This window comes from Schistocerca cancellata, chromosome 6 (genome assembly GCF_023864275.1).
Source record: "Schistocerca cancellata isolate TAMUIC-IGC-003103 chromosome 6, iqSchCanc2.1, whole genome shotgun sequence".
NCBI lineage: Eukaryota > Metazoa > Arthropoda > Insecta > Orthoptera > Acrididae > Schistocerca > Schistocerca cancellata.
The window spans coordinates 349,796,911-349,817,138 of NC_064631.1; the positions used below are offsets into that span (position 1 = coordinate 349,796,911).

The window sequence follows — 20,228 nt, forward strand, 5'->3', positions numbered from 1 at the left end:
AGAGTACATGAGGTGTCATGGGGATAACGAGATTATGAAGTTGACTATGGCCCCGGCTTCTCACATCAATGTTCTGTACATGTGGTTGTGTCACTGTGACGATGTTTGGCAAACTATACTACAAGGGACCTGTTTCGAGAAATCTAAGTTGGCGAATGGAGAAATTGTTTTACTTAAATATTACTTTTTTTATTGTTTACATTTCTGTGCACATAAGAGGTAGGTGTGTGAGGTAGGTTGCATTGGTTTTCTTTCTGTAGGGAAGTGTATACTGGTTGTGCGAAGTGCAGGGTTTGTGTAGCGGGGAACAATGTAGGTGTAGTCACTGATGGCTTATTTGACAAGTAATTTTTGTTTTATTTGGATGCATTATTTATGGTTTGTTTGTTTTTGTGTCTGATTTTTTTTGTTTGCATTTTAGTCGGTAAAGTGAATCGGGGGGGGGGGGGGGGGGGTGTTCAGGGTGTTCAGTTTGTGTGTGGGGTTTTGGTTTTGTTTGCTTCGTTAGAGCTATGTAGGTTATGTGAAAATTGTGACGTTGTGTTTGGGTTTGAGGCGTCTGTGGCTTTGTTTGAGCTATATAGGTCAAGAGAAATTTGGTAATCAATGTTTTGGAGTTGCGTATATTGTTTTTTGGTACTGAGAGCTATGTTGGTCAGTGAAATGTATGATTCCTGTAGTTTTTATGTTTGTAGCACTATGTCTAATGTATGGAATTTTTTGTGTTTTATTGTAAATAATACTTGTTTTGCAGTGGTACTGTTTTTGTTATTGTTGTATATTTAGCTTGTCCCTGCCTTAAACCTCTTACTGCCCATGGTTGTCCCATTAGTTTCATTTTATTGCTGGTGTGAAATATTCTCGTGCTGTTTTTATTTTTGTTCACGTATATATGTAGTGATGTTATGGTTGCCATATTGTGTATGCTGGAAGTAGATGTGTCCACCATCTTGATGATGTCATGGATCAAAGGATCTGGGTGGAATCACACATTTCTGTAACACCAACATGTCATCCTGTGAAACTATAGGCAACATATGAGAGGATGTTATGGGGAGCATTTCGGAATCTTTAAGGATGAGAAGTACTAATATATTATTTCGAGTGTGAAATAATGATGTGGTTTTTATGTTTCAGTTGTGGATGCCATGGGTATGTTTTGTTTACATGTCTACTTTGTGTATGCGCCATAGCTGTCATTTGGTTTATATATTTTTTGTATTCAATTAGTTATGCATGCTGGTTTTTTATGAAGGCTGCTGCTCTACAAAATTTGTTAAGAAGAGTTGTTGTAGGGTCCTTTCTTAGTAATATTGTGGTGTTTATCGTGCTGGTTCACATTCCTTCCAGGGAAACATTTTAATGAATGCTGTTTTTCTGGAGAGGCTGTGCAGTGACTAAAAAGAATGGGTAGGTTTTTTTAAATGACAGTCGTATTGGGGAAAAGATGAGATGTTTAAAATGTGGTAATTAATTGTGTTAATTCTTTTGAGTGCTTGTCTGGGTTTCTTTTTGCAGGAGAGTTTGTAGTGCCATGATTAGTAGAAGGGACAAAATTGGGGTGAAGTACAGAAGGGTAATGGTAGCAGTTGAAGATTCTTGCTTTGGGGAAATTTAATATCATGCAGGAAAGCTTTTGGTTTGTGTTTGGGTCTTTGGTACTGTTTGTTAGATGAATAGGTATGATACTGCTAAATTCGAGTATTATTAAATTAAAAAACCACTTATGGATAGGTTGGAGGATTTAAATTGTCATTTTTTTGTTAATCAGACTTGACTAGATTATCCTCCAGAAACACTTGAAATATGTTAGTGTAGACTGGAAGGACAGAAGACTGATAAAGGAATCATATACAAGACATAACGTTAATGTAAAGATTGACGATAAGGAAATTTACAATACAGGTATTAGACAAGGGTGTGGTTTGATGCTAATACTTTTTGTTATTAGTGCAGAGAAACTAACAGACATAGTATTGGAAAAAGCAAGGGGCATAATAGTAAGAGAAGGGAAACTAGACAGTTTAGCATACAGATTGAAAGGCAATATATGAGGAGGACTGGAATCGAAATGAAAGTGAAGACTACTTGCTTTTAGAATGTGTCTCATCTTTCCCAGTTTTCGAAACCCAACAACTGTGTAATATTTTTTAGATTTGAACACCTGTAAATTACACAATGGATTTTTGTCCCAATTTTCATAGCCAGACGAACAAATGGGCTATCAAATTTACCATGATGAGACCTAGTTTTGCAGAAAAGAGTTTAATTGCTTGAAAGTAGTCATGTAATTACAAAAATTAATTAGCGACTTAAGAGAAAATTTTGGCTTGAAACTGCATAGCCAGATGAAGAGCGGGAAATGGACAAATGAGGTATTTTACTCCTGATGACAATGGTGGAGATAGCCATTGAAAGATTGAGTGTATTATTCTGAACTAGCTGTACCCTGCCATGCTTTGCTGTGGCTCAATTTGCTTAAATGGAAAGGAAAGAGAAGAGAAAGCACATGTTTCTAATATGTATGGGAATTGGATATATGTCCTAATCTCCTTATCTCTGCCCTGTCTCTGTCCATCTCCCCCCCCCCCTCTTTTCTTTGTCCATCTTCTCCAACCCCACCTCTCCCCCCCCCCCCCCCCTTTCAGTCCATTACCTCCTCCCCCGTTTTCTGTCCATCTTTTCCTCCCCCTCTTTCTCTCCATCTCCTCCTGCCCCCTCTCTCTGTCCATCTCCTCCTTCCAATTTTCTATTCTATTTCCTCCCATCCCTCTGTCCATCTCCTTTTACCCACTCTCTCTGACCTTGAACCTTGTGTGTTGTTATTGCAAATTCAGATTCTGTAGTAGTGTTGTACACAGAAGTGTCAAAGAAACTGGCATAGGCACTCATATTCAAATACAGAGGTATGTAAACGAGCAGAATACGGCACTGCAGTTGGCAACACCTATATAAGACAGCAAGTGTCTGTCGCAGTTGTTAGATAGTTGGCGCATGAGCGATGAAACACAGGCTCTCTGAGGTAGTGATGAAGTGCGGATGTTCCCATATGACCATTTCACGAGTGTACCATGAATATCAGAAATCCGGTAAAACATCAAATCTCTGACATCACTGCAGCTGGAAAAAGATCCTGCAAGAAGAGGGCTAGTGATGACTGGAGAGAATTGTTCAGTGTGACAGAAGTGTAACCCTTCTGCAAATTGCAGCAGATTTCAGTGCTGGGCCATCAAGTGTTGGCCTGTGAACCATTCAACAAAACATCTGATATGGGCTTTTGGAGCGAAAGGCCCACTCATGTACCCTTGATGACTGTACTACATAAAGCTTTACACCTTGCCTGGGCGTGTCAACAGTGGCATTGGGCTCTTGATGACTGGAAACGTGTTACCCTGGTTGGAGGTGTCTCGTTTCAGATTGTATCAAGCAGATGGCCTTGTGTGGGTATAGAGACAACCTCATGAATCCATGGATCCTGCATGTCAGCAGAGGACCTTTCAAGCTGGTGGAGGCTCTGTAATGTAATGGGGTGTGGGCAGTTGGAGTGATATGTGACCCCCTGATATGTCGAGATACAACTCTGACAGGTGACATGTACGTAAGCATCCTGTCTGATCACCTACATCCATTCATGCCCATTGTGCATTCCGGCAGACTTGGGCAATTCCAGTAGGACAATGCGACACTCCACATGTCCAGAGTTGCTCCAGGAACACACTTCTTAGTTTAAACACTTCTGTTGGCCACCAAACTCCCCAGACATGAACATTATTGATCATATCTGGGATACCTTGGAACATGCTGTTCAGGAGAGATCTCCATCCCCTTGTACTCTTACAGGTTTATAGACAGCCCTGTAGGATTTGTGGATTTGTTCTCTCTAGCACTACTTCAGACATAAGTTGAGTCCATGCCACAATGTGTTGCGGCACTTCCGCTTGCTCGCAGGGGCCCTACACGATATTAGGCATGTGTACCAGTTTCTTTGGCTCTTCAGTGTACATAAAAATATATAGTCTGTGTGTGTCTAAATGTGTTTTACAGTAAAATTTGTCTAAATGTGTTTTACAGTAAAATGTTAAAATTTGAACTAAATCAAATAGATACATTTTGAACATTTTGTTTTCCCTTTACGTATAACGCCCCCCCCCCCCTCCCCCGCCCCGACACACACATATTTATTTTAAAGAGTTGGGTACCTAAAAATATGCGCTTATTAGAATTCAATATTGTGTCAAAATTTCGAAGCAATTGGTCAAGAACTTTCGGAGGTACGCAATATTGAACAAAAAAACATTTACATTTGTTCCATGAAGTTTCAGGATTGCAGCTGTGTAATGTCAACTTCCTGCCCAATATTTTGGCTGACAACTATTAAGCCATCTTCAGGTGATTATTTTGCACTGTTGCTACCTTTATACCAAAAATAGGCGCGAAGATGCATGTGCAATGGCAGCTGCTACATGAGTGACCACTGTTGAGTTATGTGCTCTCTTTGAATATTGCTCCATCTATGATGCACAGGCACATCCATAATGTGATGCTACATGAGTCCTTTCTGTCAGAATGCACACTTGTGGAGTTGACATTCAGATGTCAATGTTAAGAAAATTAAATGTCACTAGTCATGTCATCAGTCATAAAATGTTTTCTTTTTTGAAGAAATGAAAGAAATCACTGGGTCCCACACCTTATCCAGTAGAAAGTCGCCATCGTGATCAATAAGATCTTGCTCTAAACATATTTCCACCGATTCATTAATAATCAAATCCCAGAAGATTTCCGGCGAGGCTAAGAGTTCTGTGGCAGAGTAATTCTTGGAATGTGCTAAGGAGATACAATGCTCCACTACTGCTGACTTACTGGGCTGCAAAAGGTGAATGTGGCAATCACGTTCTATGCATCTTGCTGCATGTCATTTGATAAGTGCGGAAGAACGGTGAAAAATAACTGTCATGCTTTTTGCACCATCTGAATTCTATCCACAAGAATATTGGATTTACGACAGAAATGCAGGAGGATGGCTGTCTGCCATTTCTGGACATTTTGGTCATAAGGAAAGTGGCTGGATCATTGGGATATTCTGTCTACCATAAGTGCACACTTTCAGATCTGTTTTTGCAAGCGTTTAGCTGCCACCATCCCTGACAAACTATGGGCGTCCTCCGAATGTTGGTGCATGTTGTGTCTGATGAGACAGCCTTGCAAATGAGGTGGAACATCTACAATCAGTGTTCAAAGATAATAAGATCATATCAGCACATCTTTAAGGAAGAAGAAACGTGACCACCCACAAGAGCAAGAGGAGGAGGAGTGGTTCGAGTCCGAGATATTCCTGCCATACATTGGCAATATTTTGTTGAAATTAAGCATAATCTTTAGAAAACGTCATGTCAAAGTAATCTTTCACCTGCCTACTAAGACTTGCACCCTCCTTGGTTCAGCAAAGGGGGTGTGGGATTGCAGAAGGCTGGAATCTACAAAATACCTTGTCAGTGTGTCAAAGCTTACATTGATCAGACGTTGCACACAGTGCATGAAAGATACGTTGAACATGCTCGCCACAGTCGCCGTTCACAGCCCAGTAAGTCAGCCATAGTGGAGCATCGTATCTCCACAGCGCATTTCATAATTACTCTGCCATGGAAATATTGGCCTCAATGAGGTCCATCTGGAATTTGATTATTAAGAAATCAATGGAAATATGTTTAACACAAGATCTTATTAATCCTGGCAGTGGCCTTCAACTGGACAAGGTGTGAGACCCAGTGATTTCTTTAATTTCTTCATAAAGAAAGCATTTTATGACTGATGAAATGCCTAGTGACATTTGATTTTATTAATTTTGACATCTGAAATTTTAACTCTGCGATTGCACGTCGCTACAGAGAGCAATTTAGTACCACATTACACATGCGTCTGCGTGCCATGGATGAAGCAGTATTCGAAAAGAGTGCGTGATTCAACAGAGTTCGCTCATGTAGCAGCTGCATTTGTGCAAATGTTTTTGTGCCTATTTTTGGAATAAAGTCAGTGATATGAACTAGCAACCCCTCCAGTGCAAATCACTCACCTGATGGTGGCCGAACGGTTGTCAGCCAAAATACCCATGACACAGCTTGTAAATGAAGAAGAGCTTATTCAAACACGCCATTTTGAAATATTCTGAGGGGTCACAAATGAAGTATCAAACTGATTAGTATGTGGTCTAGTTTTGCAAAAAAAGTGTTTCATTGAAACTTCATGTCAGAATAAAACTGTGTGCTGAACTGGGACTTTGTCAAACCTTTTTGAACTGGTACTAGGACCTTATTAATACCTTGAGCACCCAGAACCAATCTTACCGATCCATCTGATTTACTCTTTTGGTCGGTTTTGGAATAACCATGCTGGGAGGCAGTCCAATAACTAACACAAAGAGTATGAACGGCATGAAATTTATGTAATGAGAGATAATTACTACTTGCAGTACTGGAATTAAAGCATGGATTCTTGTTGAAACTAAATTGGTGCTATGAAGAGTCTTCCTTGTAGAGTAAGAAAAATACAATGCATTGTACATATACTGAATCACAAAAATGAATAATGTATATAGGATAATTATTCTTACTCTGTCGATGGAGATTTTTAGAATGTCTGATTTTGCAGCAAACTTGGTGCTTAGCAAAAAGTCAGTGGTTCGATTACTACACATATTTATTTGATAGAAGCCACTATTAGGTTGCACTGATATAATTAATTTACCTCTAAGTCTCTGTGGTTGCTGACCATGCAGTCCATCCATGAAATTTTGATCATTAGCACATATATATTTTAAGATGTCTTGCAGGATGGAAGAAGTTACTGCATCCTCTTATGATTGCAGGCAAAAGTCATGGTTATGAAGGAATCTTGGAATATTTTGGCATAATAAATAAGAATATTCTTGAGGTTATGATGATTTTTAATATACATATCTTCTCACACATAGCATTTACTACACACATTGTTGAAGCACTGAAGCACGAGTAAAAATTACATGTCCTTTTTATGTGAGATCTTAAGCATGAGTGCTGTCAAGCGAAACTGAAATGAAAGCTGTTAAAAAATAAATAAATGAATAAATAAATATTCTCCCGACATTGCTGTTCTGTTACAAAGATAATATTAAAAGCCTGTCTTTGCCGTCTTCTGTGGCAATGTACAAATTTCTTATTACTAATGAGAAAGACAAGACATTCATACAAACTAATAATGAGAAAAGATAAAAAAAGATAGGATGTTGGGTGCTAGTCGTTTAGGTGTTAAACAACTGCCCCCACTGTACACTGTGACATTATATGGAGGTGGACAGTGTTAGGAAGTATCATGTGATTAGTTGGTTGCTGTCTATTACCGTTGTGGGTGGTGGGAGGATCAAAGCCCTTTATTTCTCAGTCTTTTAGATGTACTTATGTTATGTTAAGTGAAGATGTCAACTTTACCCTATTATATCTACATACACATATACAAATAATTAAAAGGAAAACAAGTTATAAAAAATTGGTACAAATATCAAATACTGTGCATATTCAACAACACTTGGTACAGTCAAGTCTCTTTCATTATTGTGCCCACGTGCGCGGCAAGTAGTTGGCGGCCTGGCACTGGGTCTTTAACGGTTGCGTCCTTGCTGAATACTTTTAACCCATGCATGTCCATTTCACATGGAGTGAAACAGCAAAGTCGTTTTGTATTGCACTTTGGATTCCTCCACAAATATTTGTTCATTTCTTGGAAATGGTGTGCGTGCTTGTGGTAATTTCAATGCTGTGACAGAAGACCTCCAATTTTACGGTACAGGACCCATTTTTTACCCGTCATAACACGCTTATTCAGCAGAGAGAAAATCCGTCAATCAGCGCCCACCGATAAGGTAAGTTCCTTATAAAACACTTCTCCGTTTATTCAGAGTTGAGTGTAGTTTAGTAAAAATTTTTGTAGGTTTGAGATGAGGAGCACAAATATCTCACACTTTATAGAATTTTGTAGGTACTTCTCTTTGCAGCGGAAGAGGTAAGTGAAGCTGGTGATGTACTGGGTAGAACAAATGAATAAAGCGGCTGCATACTGGTGTAAAAGAATGATTGAATCAGTGGCCACTGTCAACAAAAAAAAAAAAAGCATTTTAATGCACAATGATGGACGCAAAAATTGTCTGCACGAAAGCCATTGTTTCAACATCTTACTTACTGCCAGTGCTTTCGTTTGGTAAGTCACATCATCTTTGTATATATATATATATATATATATATATATATATATATATATATATATATAAAAAGAAAGATGATGAGACTTACCCAACAAAAGCGCTGGCAGGTCGATAGACACACAAATAAACACAAACATACACACAAAACTCTAGCTTTCGCAACCAACGGTTGCCTCGTCAGGAAAGAGGGAAGGAGAAGGAAAGACAAAAGGATATGGGTTTTAAGGGAGAGGGTAAGGAGTCATTCCAATCCCGGGAGCGGAAAGACTTACCTTAGGGGGAAAAAAGGACAGGTATACACTCGCACACACACACATATCCATCCATACATACAAGACACAAGCAGACATTTGTAAAGGCAACGTGGAATGTTTCCCTCTATTATATATATATATATATATATATATATAATAGAGGGAAACATTCCACGTGGGAAAAATATATTTAAAAAGAAAGATGATGAGACTTACCAAACAAAAGCGCTGGCAGGTCGATAGACACACAAACAAACACAAACATACACACAAAATTCTAGCTTTTGCAACCAACGGTTGCCTCGTCAGGAAAGAGGGAAGGAGAAGGAAAGACAAAAATATATATATATATATATATTTGTCTTTCCTTCTGGAAAAGTCACATCATCTTTGTTTTTATATATATATAACTTCTGCACCATTTCAGTGCAGTAATGTGTTCATTGTAAATAATTATTGTAGTAGTTCTGTTACGTGTTTATTACCTCATAAATAAAAAAAACTTTTCCAATTGATCCATAGTGAGGAGGTCCTCCAGGACATGGAACATGTCAGAAAAACAATAATACATGACAAATATTTACAACTGAAACAAATAAGCTAATGTACCTTCCAAAGATCCCAAGTGGAATGATCATCATTTTTTTTAATGAACACTATATGAAAGAATCATGTACTGAATTTAAAATAAGCTTACAACTGAATTTTATTTGCTTGAGGTGCGGTATGTTAAACTTGTCTGGTACCATGCTAAGCATAGTTAGACAAGCAGTGCATAGTGTATTTGAAGTAGATGCCGATGCTTCTCCACCTCCTCCATAAATAAATATCAAGCTCCCATGAATAATGTGAAAGGAATTATGTATAATGTTTTTTATGTAAGGATTTGTGAAACTCAAACATATGGATGTACTTTTGGAATGAAAGTAAATCTAATCTAATTTAATTTAATCACATCACACACACACCCATGACCGAGGGGAGACTCGAACTTCCAACGGGGGAGCTGCGTAAACTTCGGCAAGGCAGTTCAGACCACATGGCTACCCTGCATGGCGCAAATGATAATCCTGTTTATAATGATCACGTACATATACATATATACATATTGTAAAGAGAAAATGGGTGTTGGGATTTTCTTAACCCTTTAACTGCTATGGACGTGTTAATGCGCTCGTCTTTGTACCTGTCCCTGTGTGCTCTGAATGTGTTTATGGGTGCCACCAGTCCTTCTACCTGATACTCTGAACATGTCTACGCATAGACACTTTCAGAGTACCAGGTAGAAGGACTGGTGGTGCACGTAAACACATTCAGAGCACACAGGGACAGGTACAAAGGCGCGCGCGTTAACATGACCAGAGCAGTTAAAGGGTTAAGCAGTGGCTGTACCCTGTGTGTAGGTCTGCCCCGTAGTTGTTCGGTCGCATCAAACCTATATCATTACGATGTCACCTACCTGGCTGTTACTGTGTATACTCTGAATCGTTCATTCATATCACTTATATATAATATTTCTTACAACTGAATTTTATTTGCTTGAGGTGCGGTATGTTAAACTTGTCTGGTACCATGCCATAGCTTATCATTTCTTCTTTCATGCCATGTTGATGCACTGGTTGCTGGGGGGGGGGGGGGGGGGACTTAAAACTAAATGTGTTGCAACTCAGTGGCCACTGATTCAATCATTCTTTTACACCAGTATGCAGCCGCTTTATTCATTTGTTCTACCCATTACATCACCAGCTTCACTTACCTCTTCCGCTGCAAAGAGAAGTACCTACAAAATTCTATAAAGTGTGAGATATTTGTGCTCCTCGTCTCTGTATCTTGCTTTCACCTTAGCTGTCATTGTACATATCCTTGAATGTATCTCACAAGTCCTGTAGTTCACATCCTGTAAACACCTGTATGCATCTGTATATAGTAGGATAACATTATTTATGTAGATATTACTTGTAGTCTCTTGTACATTTCCTTAGTTCAACATTGCTTGTATTCCACCTTAAGTTTATAGTTATAATATAGTTTTTCCTTCTTTCTTCCTATGTGTGTATAGTGCTTGCGAGTTGCGTTTAATTGTGTTAGCTGGCAGTCGTTTATCATGTCAGCTGTCTAATAATTAAATCTTCTGCAGCCATGTTTTCATGTGTACGAGTTGTTGCTTTCACCTCATCTGCTGACGTAGTTCACTGTTGCAGTTACACCACAGTGTGTGTTGCAAGTTCTGCTGCGCTTCACCACTCCCCATGTCATGTGAAGCACTGTATTGTTTAATATCGCTCTCAATTTCACTTACCTGCTACTTTATATATTAAAATACAAGTAAAATTAAATTACTATTATGTACAGTCATTTTCAGTAAAAATACTTGTGTCAAAAATGTTTATTCCACAAATGCCTTTAAGTCCTTGTGGGGGTGGAGACGTTTGTCTTGACCAGCCCTCTCATAAATCAGTCTATACACTCCCAGATACGTGATCTTGGAAATTATATATGGCCCTGTATAAAGTAATGGCCACCTCTTGTTTAACTTTCCTATTTTTGTTGACGTTTTGTTGGGTTCGTAACAGAACTCATTAGCTTTTACTAAACTGTGTGAAATGCTTCTGTTACTGATCATAGATTTTCTTCCTATGTTCAGCCGTGTTTTCTAGTGTCATTACTGCTTGTTATTTTCCTCCTGTAATGACATTTCCACTGCTGGTATTTTTGGGTCAAGTGACTCCCATTTGTCCTTTTGTCTGGTGTAAAACATTAATTCATTTGGTTTACTGTAAAACCAGTGGAAGAATTTGTGAATTGTTAATGACCTGCATGAAAGGTGTGACATTCTACTCATTTCATTATGTGTGTGTGTGTGGGGGGGGGGGGGGGGTTTCTTATGAACTAATTAAATTCCTTGAATATTCTTTCTACGGATGATGCCTTGGGGTGAAATCTTGATACTAAGATGTGTTTTATACCCTGTAATGTCATAAATTCAGTAAGTATCACTCTTGGCTCTCCTATCACCTTCAAGTAACCTTCTTTGATCCTTTTCCAGATGGAGGTTGCTGTTGCACTACGTACAGCATACATCTTAATGTGCTTTGTAAAAACATCATATAGCGCTACTACTATATTACTCCCCCCTTACCTCTTGGGTAGGGGCCAGCCACACCCAGAGATACTAAATCTAGAGGTTTCTTAATTAAAATAGGGTGAAGCTCAATATGTTTAGAAGAGTTACAATGTTTTGCCATCTGACCATCTATACATTTTTGTAATACTTGAAGTACTCGTCATCTTAAATTTGGAAAGTAGCTCAGTGTTTACCTATCTTCTTGGTACATGTACTTACTGCATAGTGTCCCCACACTTCATGGGTGTACACTATGAAATCCTCAATGTACTCCTCAGGAAGACAAAAGCACCATTGTTTTGAATCAGGATGTTTGCAATGGAGTACAACACCTGTATATTCCCTGTACCACATTTTTATCAGTTCGTTGCCTATCTGTGTTGGCTTTTGTTTGACCTTGCTCCATCTTAGGTCCTGTTCATGGTCTTCATTTGTTTACAAAACTTACTTTTTTCAGACTGCAGTATTTTACTTTGCGTAAGAAAAGTTCTTATCTCAGAATCCTATTCCAAAAAGTCACTAAATTCATCTAGACATTGAGGTAACCTTGATAGAGCATTGGCAGTGATGTCCTGACTGCCCTTGATATAAATAATTTTGAAATTAAATTCTTGCAGAAATAAACACCACCTTGCCAATCTCCTGTGCAGTAATCTGCATGTCAACCAAAATTAAAGGCAGTTTTTCAAAGAAAATTCTGCACTGGCTGTATGAATGATTTTTATTAAATCTGCGACCAGTTTTGCACCACTTATCGGCGCATCCTCAGGCAATCTGTACAAAAAATAATATAATAAGAGCTCATATAAACTATTCGATGCCCCAATACTGAAGTGTAAATTAAACTTTTAAATAGCCAGTTTTTTGAATGAAACAAGAAAGTACTCACATATGCTATATATAACATAGTAAGGTTGAACATTGCCCGTAGATTTAATAAAAATCGTTCATACAGCCAATGCGGAATTTTCTTTGAAAAAATGTTGAAGTTTGGCTGTAGTTGCTCGCCCTACAAAACAACATGTTACAAAATGAAAGGGATTGGTGATCACAATATACTTTTGTTCTTTTACCCCATAAAAAGCACTCAAATTTTTTTGAATGCCCAGACTACTGCCAGACTTTCTAATGCTGATACATAGTATGATCTTTCTGCATCAGGTAATGTGCAGCTAGCAAAACTAATTACCTGTGGCAAAATCTTACCATCTTACATGCCCCTAGATCCTGTGAGGAGGCACTTGTGCACAGACAGAAATCCTCCATGTCGGCGTGACTAAGTATATTTGCATTCGCTAATGTCTCTTTAATATTATCGTAATCCAATTGGCACTTGTCAACCCAAAGCCATGGTTTGTTTTTGCGTAATAAATTAAACAGGGCATCACTGTCTGTCAGTGATTTGGGTATGAACTTATAGAAGAATGATGCTAATCCTAAATAAGCTTTAAGTTGTTTCTTGTTCCTAGGTGCTAGGACAACATTGCTTGTGGCATCAAGTTTCTTAAGATCAGGAAGGATACCTTGACCGGAGATGATGTGATCAATAAATTTTACCTTCTCCCTGCCAAAGTCAGACTTTTTAAAATTTGCTGTCACCCCGGAATCTGAAAAAAAAAACAAGAACATTGTAAAACTTTTTCAGTCAACTGAATGTGTTCTGAACAAGTGGGGGTGGTGATTAACAAGTCGTCAACATAAACTGTAACCTTGCTAAGTAGCTCTGGTCCTAATACTTTATCTAATGCTGCAATGAATACACCTGTACTTATATTCAGACCAAATAGTAGGATGTAGAATTCAAAGCTGCTACCACCATGTACAAAAGCTGTGTACTTTCTACTTTCTGGATAGAGTTTGATTTGCCAGTAGGAGCTCTCAGGTCCAGTATGGTAAAATACCGGGTATTATGGAACTTCAAAAGTTGTTCATGCAGGTTGTCAGGCCTGATTCGAACTGGTTCTAGGATCTTATTAATGCCTTGAGTGTCCAGAACCAATCTTACCGATCCATCTGGTTTACTTTCAGGCAAAATGGGGCTACAATAAGGTGAAAATGTAGGTTGGATGGTCCCTCATTTAATCATTCAATTAACTTCTTCTCATACTGCCTGTCTTTTTGTCCAAGGAATGGGATATGATGATACACAAAAAGTTTCATGCGGGTAAAACTCCATTTTGTACTTATAGTCCTTAATAACTCCGGGTTGTTTTTCAAATATATGTGAATACTTAAATAAATCTAAAAACAAAGATGATGTGACTTACCAAACGAAAGTGCTGGCAGGTCGATAGACACACAAACAAACACAAACATACACACAAAATTCAAGCTTTCGCAACAAACGGTTGCTTCGTCAGGAAAGAGGGAAGGAGAGGGAAAGACGAAAGGATGTCGGTTTTAAGGGAGAGGGTAAGGAGTCATTCCAATCCCGGGAGCGGAAAGACTTACCTTAGGGGGAAAAAAGGACAGGTATACACTCGCACACACACACCTATCTATCCGCACATACACAGACACAAGCAGACATTTGTAAAGGCAAAGAGTTTGGGCAGAGATGTCAGTCGAGGCGGAAGTACAGAGGCAAAGATGTTGTTGAAAGACAGGTGAGGTATGAGCGGCGGCAAATTGAAATTAGAAATTAGCGGAGATTGAGGCCTGGCGGGTAACGAGAAGAGAGGATATGCTGAACGGCAAGTTCCCATCTCCGGAGTTCTGACAGGTTGGTGTTAGTGGGAAGTATCCAGATAACCCGGACGGTGTAACACTGTGCCAAGATGTGCTGGCCGTGCACCAAGGCATGTTTAGCCACAGGGTGATCCTCATTACCAACAAACACTGTCTGCCTGTGTCCATTCATGTGAATGGACAGTTTTTTGCTGGTCATTCCCACATAGAAAGCTTCACAGTGTAGGCAGGTCAGTTGGTAAATCATGTGGGTGCTTTCACACGTGGCTCTGCCTTTGATCAACAGACTAACACAGTTGGTGACCGATTTTCCAGGACAAAGTCATAGCTACACATGAACAGACTTTTTCTAGTGAATGTTAAATGAACATAAGCAAAAGTTTTTGTCATTATTGTGTAAAAGAAACACTAATTTTTGTCTATTTTCTTACTACATGATTACGAGTGCAACAAAAGCCATATTACATGAAAACAAGGAGCATAATATAAAAGATGAGGAGCAGAGAATTAAGAAGACCAATTTATTGACCAACAAGGGATGTAAGTGAGCTGCTTGACTACACATAGAAGGTAGGAAATTTGTGCAACAGCTTGCAACACTTAGTAGCACCTCTCTTGTCATAGTTAGCTTTTTTTGCTTTTTCCTCATCATTTCCCTTGTACAAAATTCATTAACCGAAAGGACTCGAAAATTATACCAAACTTTCACTTATCAGTATAGTGTAAATTATTACAAAAATTTCAATTGTGTGTGTCATAATACTTTTTGACAAATTGACAGGAATTTATCAAAAATGCGATTTCACAGGAAATTACAGGTTTCAGGTGCACGATTTATTTGAATAATAATTTTTCTACTGATTTTTATTAAATGTTTCATAACTTCTAGCACATTCGAAATGGCTGATTGAAAATTACGCTTTGTTGATCATAATACAGAAGGCGCAATCGGTCAAGATGGAAGTGATTTTCACGAACAGATAAATGAAAACAAAATTCCAACTGTGCAGCTAGCAGAAAGCCAACATAAATCAGAGATAGGTATCACAGATGTAACAAATGACAGCACAGATACACAGACAACCTATGACAATACCATGACGACTATCAATGAGACTGTTTCACGCATCTCCCGAAGTGATAGATCACTGCAGAACTAAACAGAGGAACGTGAAACAGCAATGTATTTTGACAACATAGGATGGACACTGATTATCAGTAATCCGAATATTAACACACAAAGTACAGCTGATAACAACGATAATAGTACCACCAATGTTCTGTTACTGCAATTACTGACAAATGTGAACACTAAAATTTCCATGATATGAATACAAAATTCAATACAGTTACACAACAGCTTTGTAACCTGTACTCAAAATGTAACTGTTTGTCACAAGGTTTTTCAGATTTCAAAACAGAACAAAAACAAGTGTTGGAAGATTTCCAAAACAGTGTCACTCAAAAATTCAATGATCTGACAGAACTCTACACACAGAGATATCTGAAAATTTTTAAAAAATGGAAAAATAATTAAATCATGAGGTTATTTCTGACATAAGTATTGATGTTTTCGAAGAAAAGGTAGGTTCAATTAGTGACAATCAAGAACACATAGAAAATGAATTAAAGAAAATCACAGGCATGAATAATAGCATAAGAGCAAATCAAAACCAAACATGTAATGCTATAAAGAAAGTGACCACTACTGTCAACAAGCTAAACAAGGAGTATGAAGGTTTACCACAGGCAGTAGAGGAGCTAACATTAGGAGCAGAAAGCTTGGAATTAGAGTCTGAATGTGTCATGAGAAAGATCTCAGACGGGAAAAATTTAGACAATATAACCAACAGAACAGAAGCAGGTACCTGAGACCAAAGTAGTACATTAGTGCAGAAGGTAGATCTGAATGGAAAGTATATGTAGACGTGGTAGAAGAGGCCATAATGAAAAGGGAAACCGAATCATCAAATGAAGGAGGTCAGGTTGCTAATATTCAATTACCTATGCCCAAGACTGATGCATGTGATATCACAAGCCCAATAGCAAGTGCAAGTGAAGATTGCTAAATTCGTATCTCTCTACAGCAGTACCTACAACACATGTGCAATTGCCACACAGTGCTCCATACACTTGTAACAACACACTGATGTCACATAATGCCGCATGTTTAACATCCATCTTCGCTGATGAAGGGTTGCTTAGACATGGGCAGCTTCCCACAGCTTCGACAGATGGAAAGCGGATAAACCCGGTAGTTTTTATCAGTGCATTCCACAAAGTAATTCCGTCTAACTGAATAGAGGCTCAAAAGATAAGATTTGTTGTTGGTTACATTGAAGATGATGTTTTTTGTGTGGACCACTGAAATGGCAGAATGTTGTCACAGTTACGAGCAATTTGAACGTGCTTTCTTAGGCAAGAACTGGTTGGAAGCCATTCAAGAGAGATTAAGACGTTAAGTCTTTAACCCAGCTCCATTTAATAGCAAGCATGGAAGCTTGTGGTTTTTTTTAAATGTATTTAAATAATACCAGATACTGGACCAATCCCATATCACAGATGGATGTATTGAAGATATTAAAGAGCCAACTTCCGCCAAACATTAAGTTAAAAATTAGTAACCACACCCGAACACAATATTGAGTACTTTTCGTCAATTTTGAATTGCATTGACCTGATTTATGGAGAGGCACCATGGCAACATAATGCAACAGATAAACAAATACTTCAACCCGTCTTCGGAAATCAACCTGTAAATAATAATGTTACTACATAACAAGCATGGTAACCATATCTAACACAGTACATACAAAAGGGGAATGGATATGGTAATGAAAACGGGAAAAACAAAAGAGTGAGGTTATCAGAACAACAGGAACAATTACAATGGACAAGCAAACTACGCTCCGACAGTACAAGGCTATCCGCCGCTCATAAGTGGTACCAGCCAGCCGACGCAGTGGCAAGCGGTCAGCAACAATCAAATGCCGCAAACTGTGCTGCAGCCAACCTTTGGACAACATAATAGTCGCAGCCAACCTTTGTACAACATAATAGTATGAACTATAACTTTGCAACTACCAACATGAACTTGCGCAAAGATGGGTCACACGCAGCCAATGACATGAACTGGCGTAACACAACACACACTGTACAGCTCACTGTAATTACTCCAGTCATCGAGGCCAATGCTCCGGCACTGGTGGAAAACTCCTACTGATCACAGCAATGTTCCATAATGCTGACCAGGTAGAGAGTGGGGGCAATACATTTATAAACACATGTTTTGTGAGATACAGTGAACAAGGTGACGTGAAAAATGATTTATACCCAGACATGAGGAGGAAGTTCGGGAAAACTTGTATGAAGAGTAGGTACAGGCAGTTTTAAGACAACGATGTTTGATACGGATGTAGACTTAGCTCTGGACACAGGTACAACGACAAGACTAAATTAATGTCAACTGAATGTTTCCAAGAGTTAAAGAAAAGAGGTAAAATTCCCACGTTCGCAGTGCAGAATTGTAGAATACAGATGGCCACTGGAAACAAATCAAAAGTAGTGAAGTTACAAGTACTATTGCACTGACAATAGGAAACTTTACTGTCAAATGCAATTTCCTCCTCACTGACAAATTAATAGTATATTGTGATTGGGATGGACACGTTTAGAACTTATAAGATGCAAATTGACACAGGAAGTGGTAAATGCTATTTCAGTGTAAACAAATAGGAATTTTCTGTCAATTTCATAAAAATGTCAGACAAGAATGTCAAGCAGGAAGAAGTCTGATGTGACAGTTCAATTTGTATTTCCTACTGTATTATTTGTAAACACGCACTATAATGAACAAGTGCCAGGATCAGATGTAAACTATGAAATGGTGGAGCAAACGGTGAGTGAGTCCAGCACCTTAAATGAACAGGAGCAACAGGAACTTATAGATCTCTTATTTAAGTATTCAATATAATAGAGGGAAACATTCCACGTGGGAAAAATATATCTAAAAACAAAGATGATGTGACTTACCAAACGAAAGCGCTGGCAGGTCGATAGACACACAAACAAACACAAACATACACACAAAATTCAAGCTTTCGCAACCAATGGTTGCTTCGTCAGGAAAGAGGGAAGTAATTGCAGTAACAGAACATTGGTGGTACTATTATCATTGCTATCAGCTGTACTTTGTGTGTTAATATTTGGATTACTGATAATCAGTGTCCATCCTATGTTGTCAAAATACATTGCTGTTTCACGTTCCTCTATTTAGTTCTGCAGTGATATATCACTTCGGGAGATGCATGAAACAGTCTCATTGATAGTCGTCATGGTATTGTCATAGATTGTCTGTGTATCTGTGCTGTCATTTGTTACATCTGTGATACCTATCTCTGATTTATGTTGACTTTCTGCTAGCTGCACAGTTGGAATTTTGTTTTCATTTATCTGTTCGTGAAAATCACTTCCATCTTGACCGATTGCGCCTTCTGTATTATGATCAACAAAGCGTAATTTTCAATCAGCCATTTCGAATGTGCTAGAAGTTATGAAACATTTAATAAAAATCAGTAGAAAAATTATTATTCAAATAAATCGTGCACCTGAAACCTGCAATTTCCTGTGAAATCGCATTTTTGATAAATTCCTGTCAATTTGTCAAAAAGTATTATGACACACACAATTGAAATTTTTGTAATAATTTACACTATATTGATAAGTGAAAGTTTGGTATAATTTTCGAGTCCTTTCGGTTAATGAATTTTCTACAAGGGAAATGATGAGGAAAAAGCAAAAAAAAGCTAACTATGACAAGAGAGGTGCTACTAAGTGTAATCATGCAAGGTGTTGCACAAATTTCCTACCTTCTAATGTGTAGTCAAGCAGCTCACTTACATCCCTTGTTGGTCAATAAATTGGTCTTCTTAATTCTCTGCTCCTCGTCTTTTATATTATGCTCCTTGTTTTCATATAATATGGCTTTTGTTGCACTCGTAATCGTGTAGTAAGAAAATAGACAAAAATTAGTTTTTCTTTTACACAATAATGACAAAAACTTTTGCTTATGTTCATTTAACATTCACTAGAAAAAGTCTGTTCATGTGTAGCTATGACTTTGTCCTGGAAAATCGGTCACCAACTGTGTTAGTCTGTTGATCGGTTTTGGAAGAACCATGCTGGGAGGCAGACCAACAGCTAACACAGAGAGTATGAATTGGCATGAAATTTATGTAATGAGAGATAACTACTACTTGCAGTACTGGAATTAAAGCATGGATTCTTGTTGAAACTAAATTGGTGCCATGAAGAGTCTTCCTCGTAGGCTAAGAAAAATACAATACAACTTACAAATACTGAAGTCACAAAAGTGAATAATGTATATAGGATAATTTTTCTTACTCTGCCCATGGAGATTTTTAGAATGTCTGATTTTGCAGCAAACTTGGTGCTTAACAAAAAGTCAATTGTTCATATATCTAAAAACAAAGATGATGTGACTTACCAAACGAAAGCGCTGGCAGGTCGATAGATACACAAACATACACACAAAATTCAAGCTTTTGCAACCAACGGTTGCTTCATCAGGAAAGAGGGAATGATGAAGCAACCGTTGGTTGCGAAAGCTTGAATTTTGCATGGGACAGGTTTTACACCGGGGGCGGTTACAAGGGTAGGAGCCAGAGGGTAGGGAAGGTGGTTTGGGGATTTCATAGGGATGAACTAAGAGGTTATGAAGGTTAGGTGGATGGCGGAAAGACACTGTTGGTGGAGTGGGGAGGATTTCATGAAGGATGGATCTCATTTCAGGGCAGGATTTGAGGAAGTCGTATCCCTGCTGGAGAGCCACATTCAGAGTCTGATCCAGTCCCGGAAAGTATCCTGCCACAAGCGGGGCACTTTTGTGGTTCTTCTGTGGGAGGTTCTG

The 20,228-nt window shown here is 38.5% G+C and overlaps 1 protein-coding gene across 2 annotated transcripts in view; it reads left to right on the plus strand.

Moving 5' to 3' along the window:
• Positions 1-20,228, plus strand: part of LOC126191295 (ankyrin repeat family A protein 2-like) — a 53,830-nt gene that overhangs the window by 7,989 nt on the left and 25,613 nt on the right. The window lies entirely within an intron of this gene.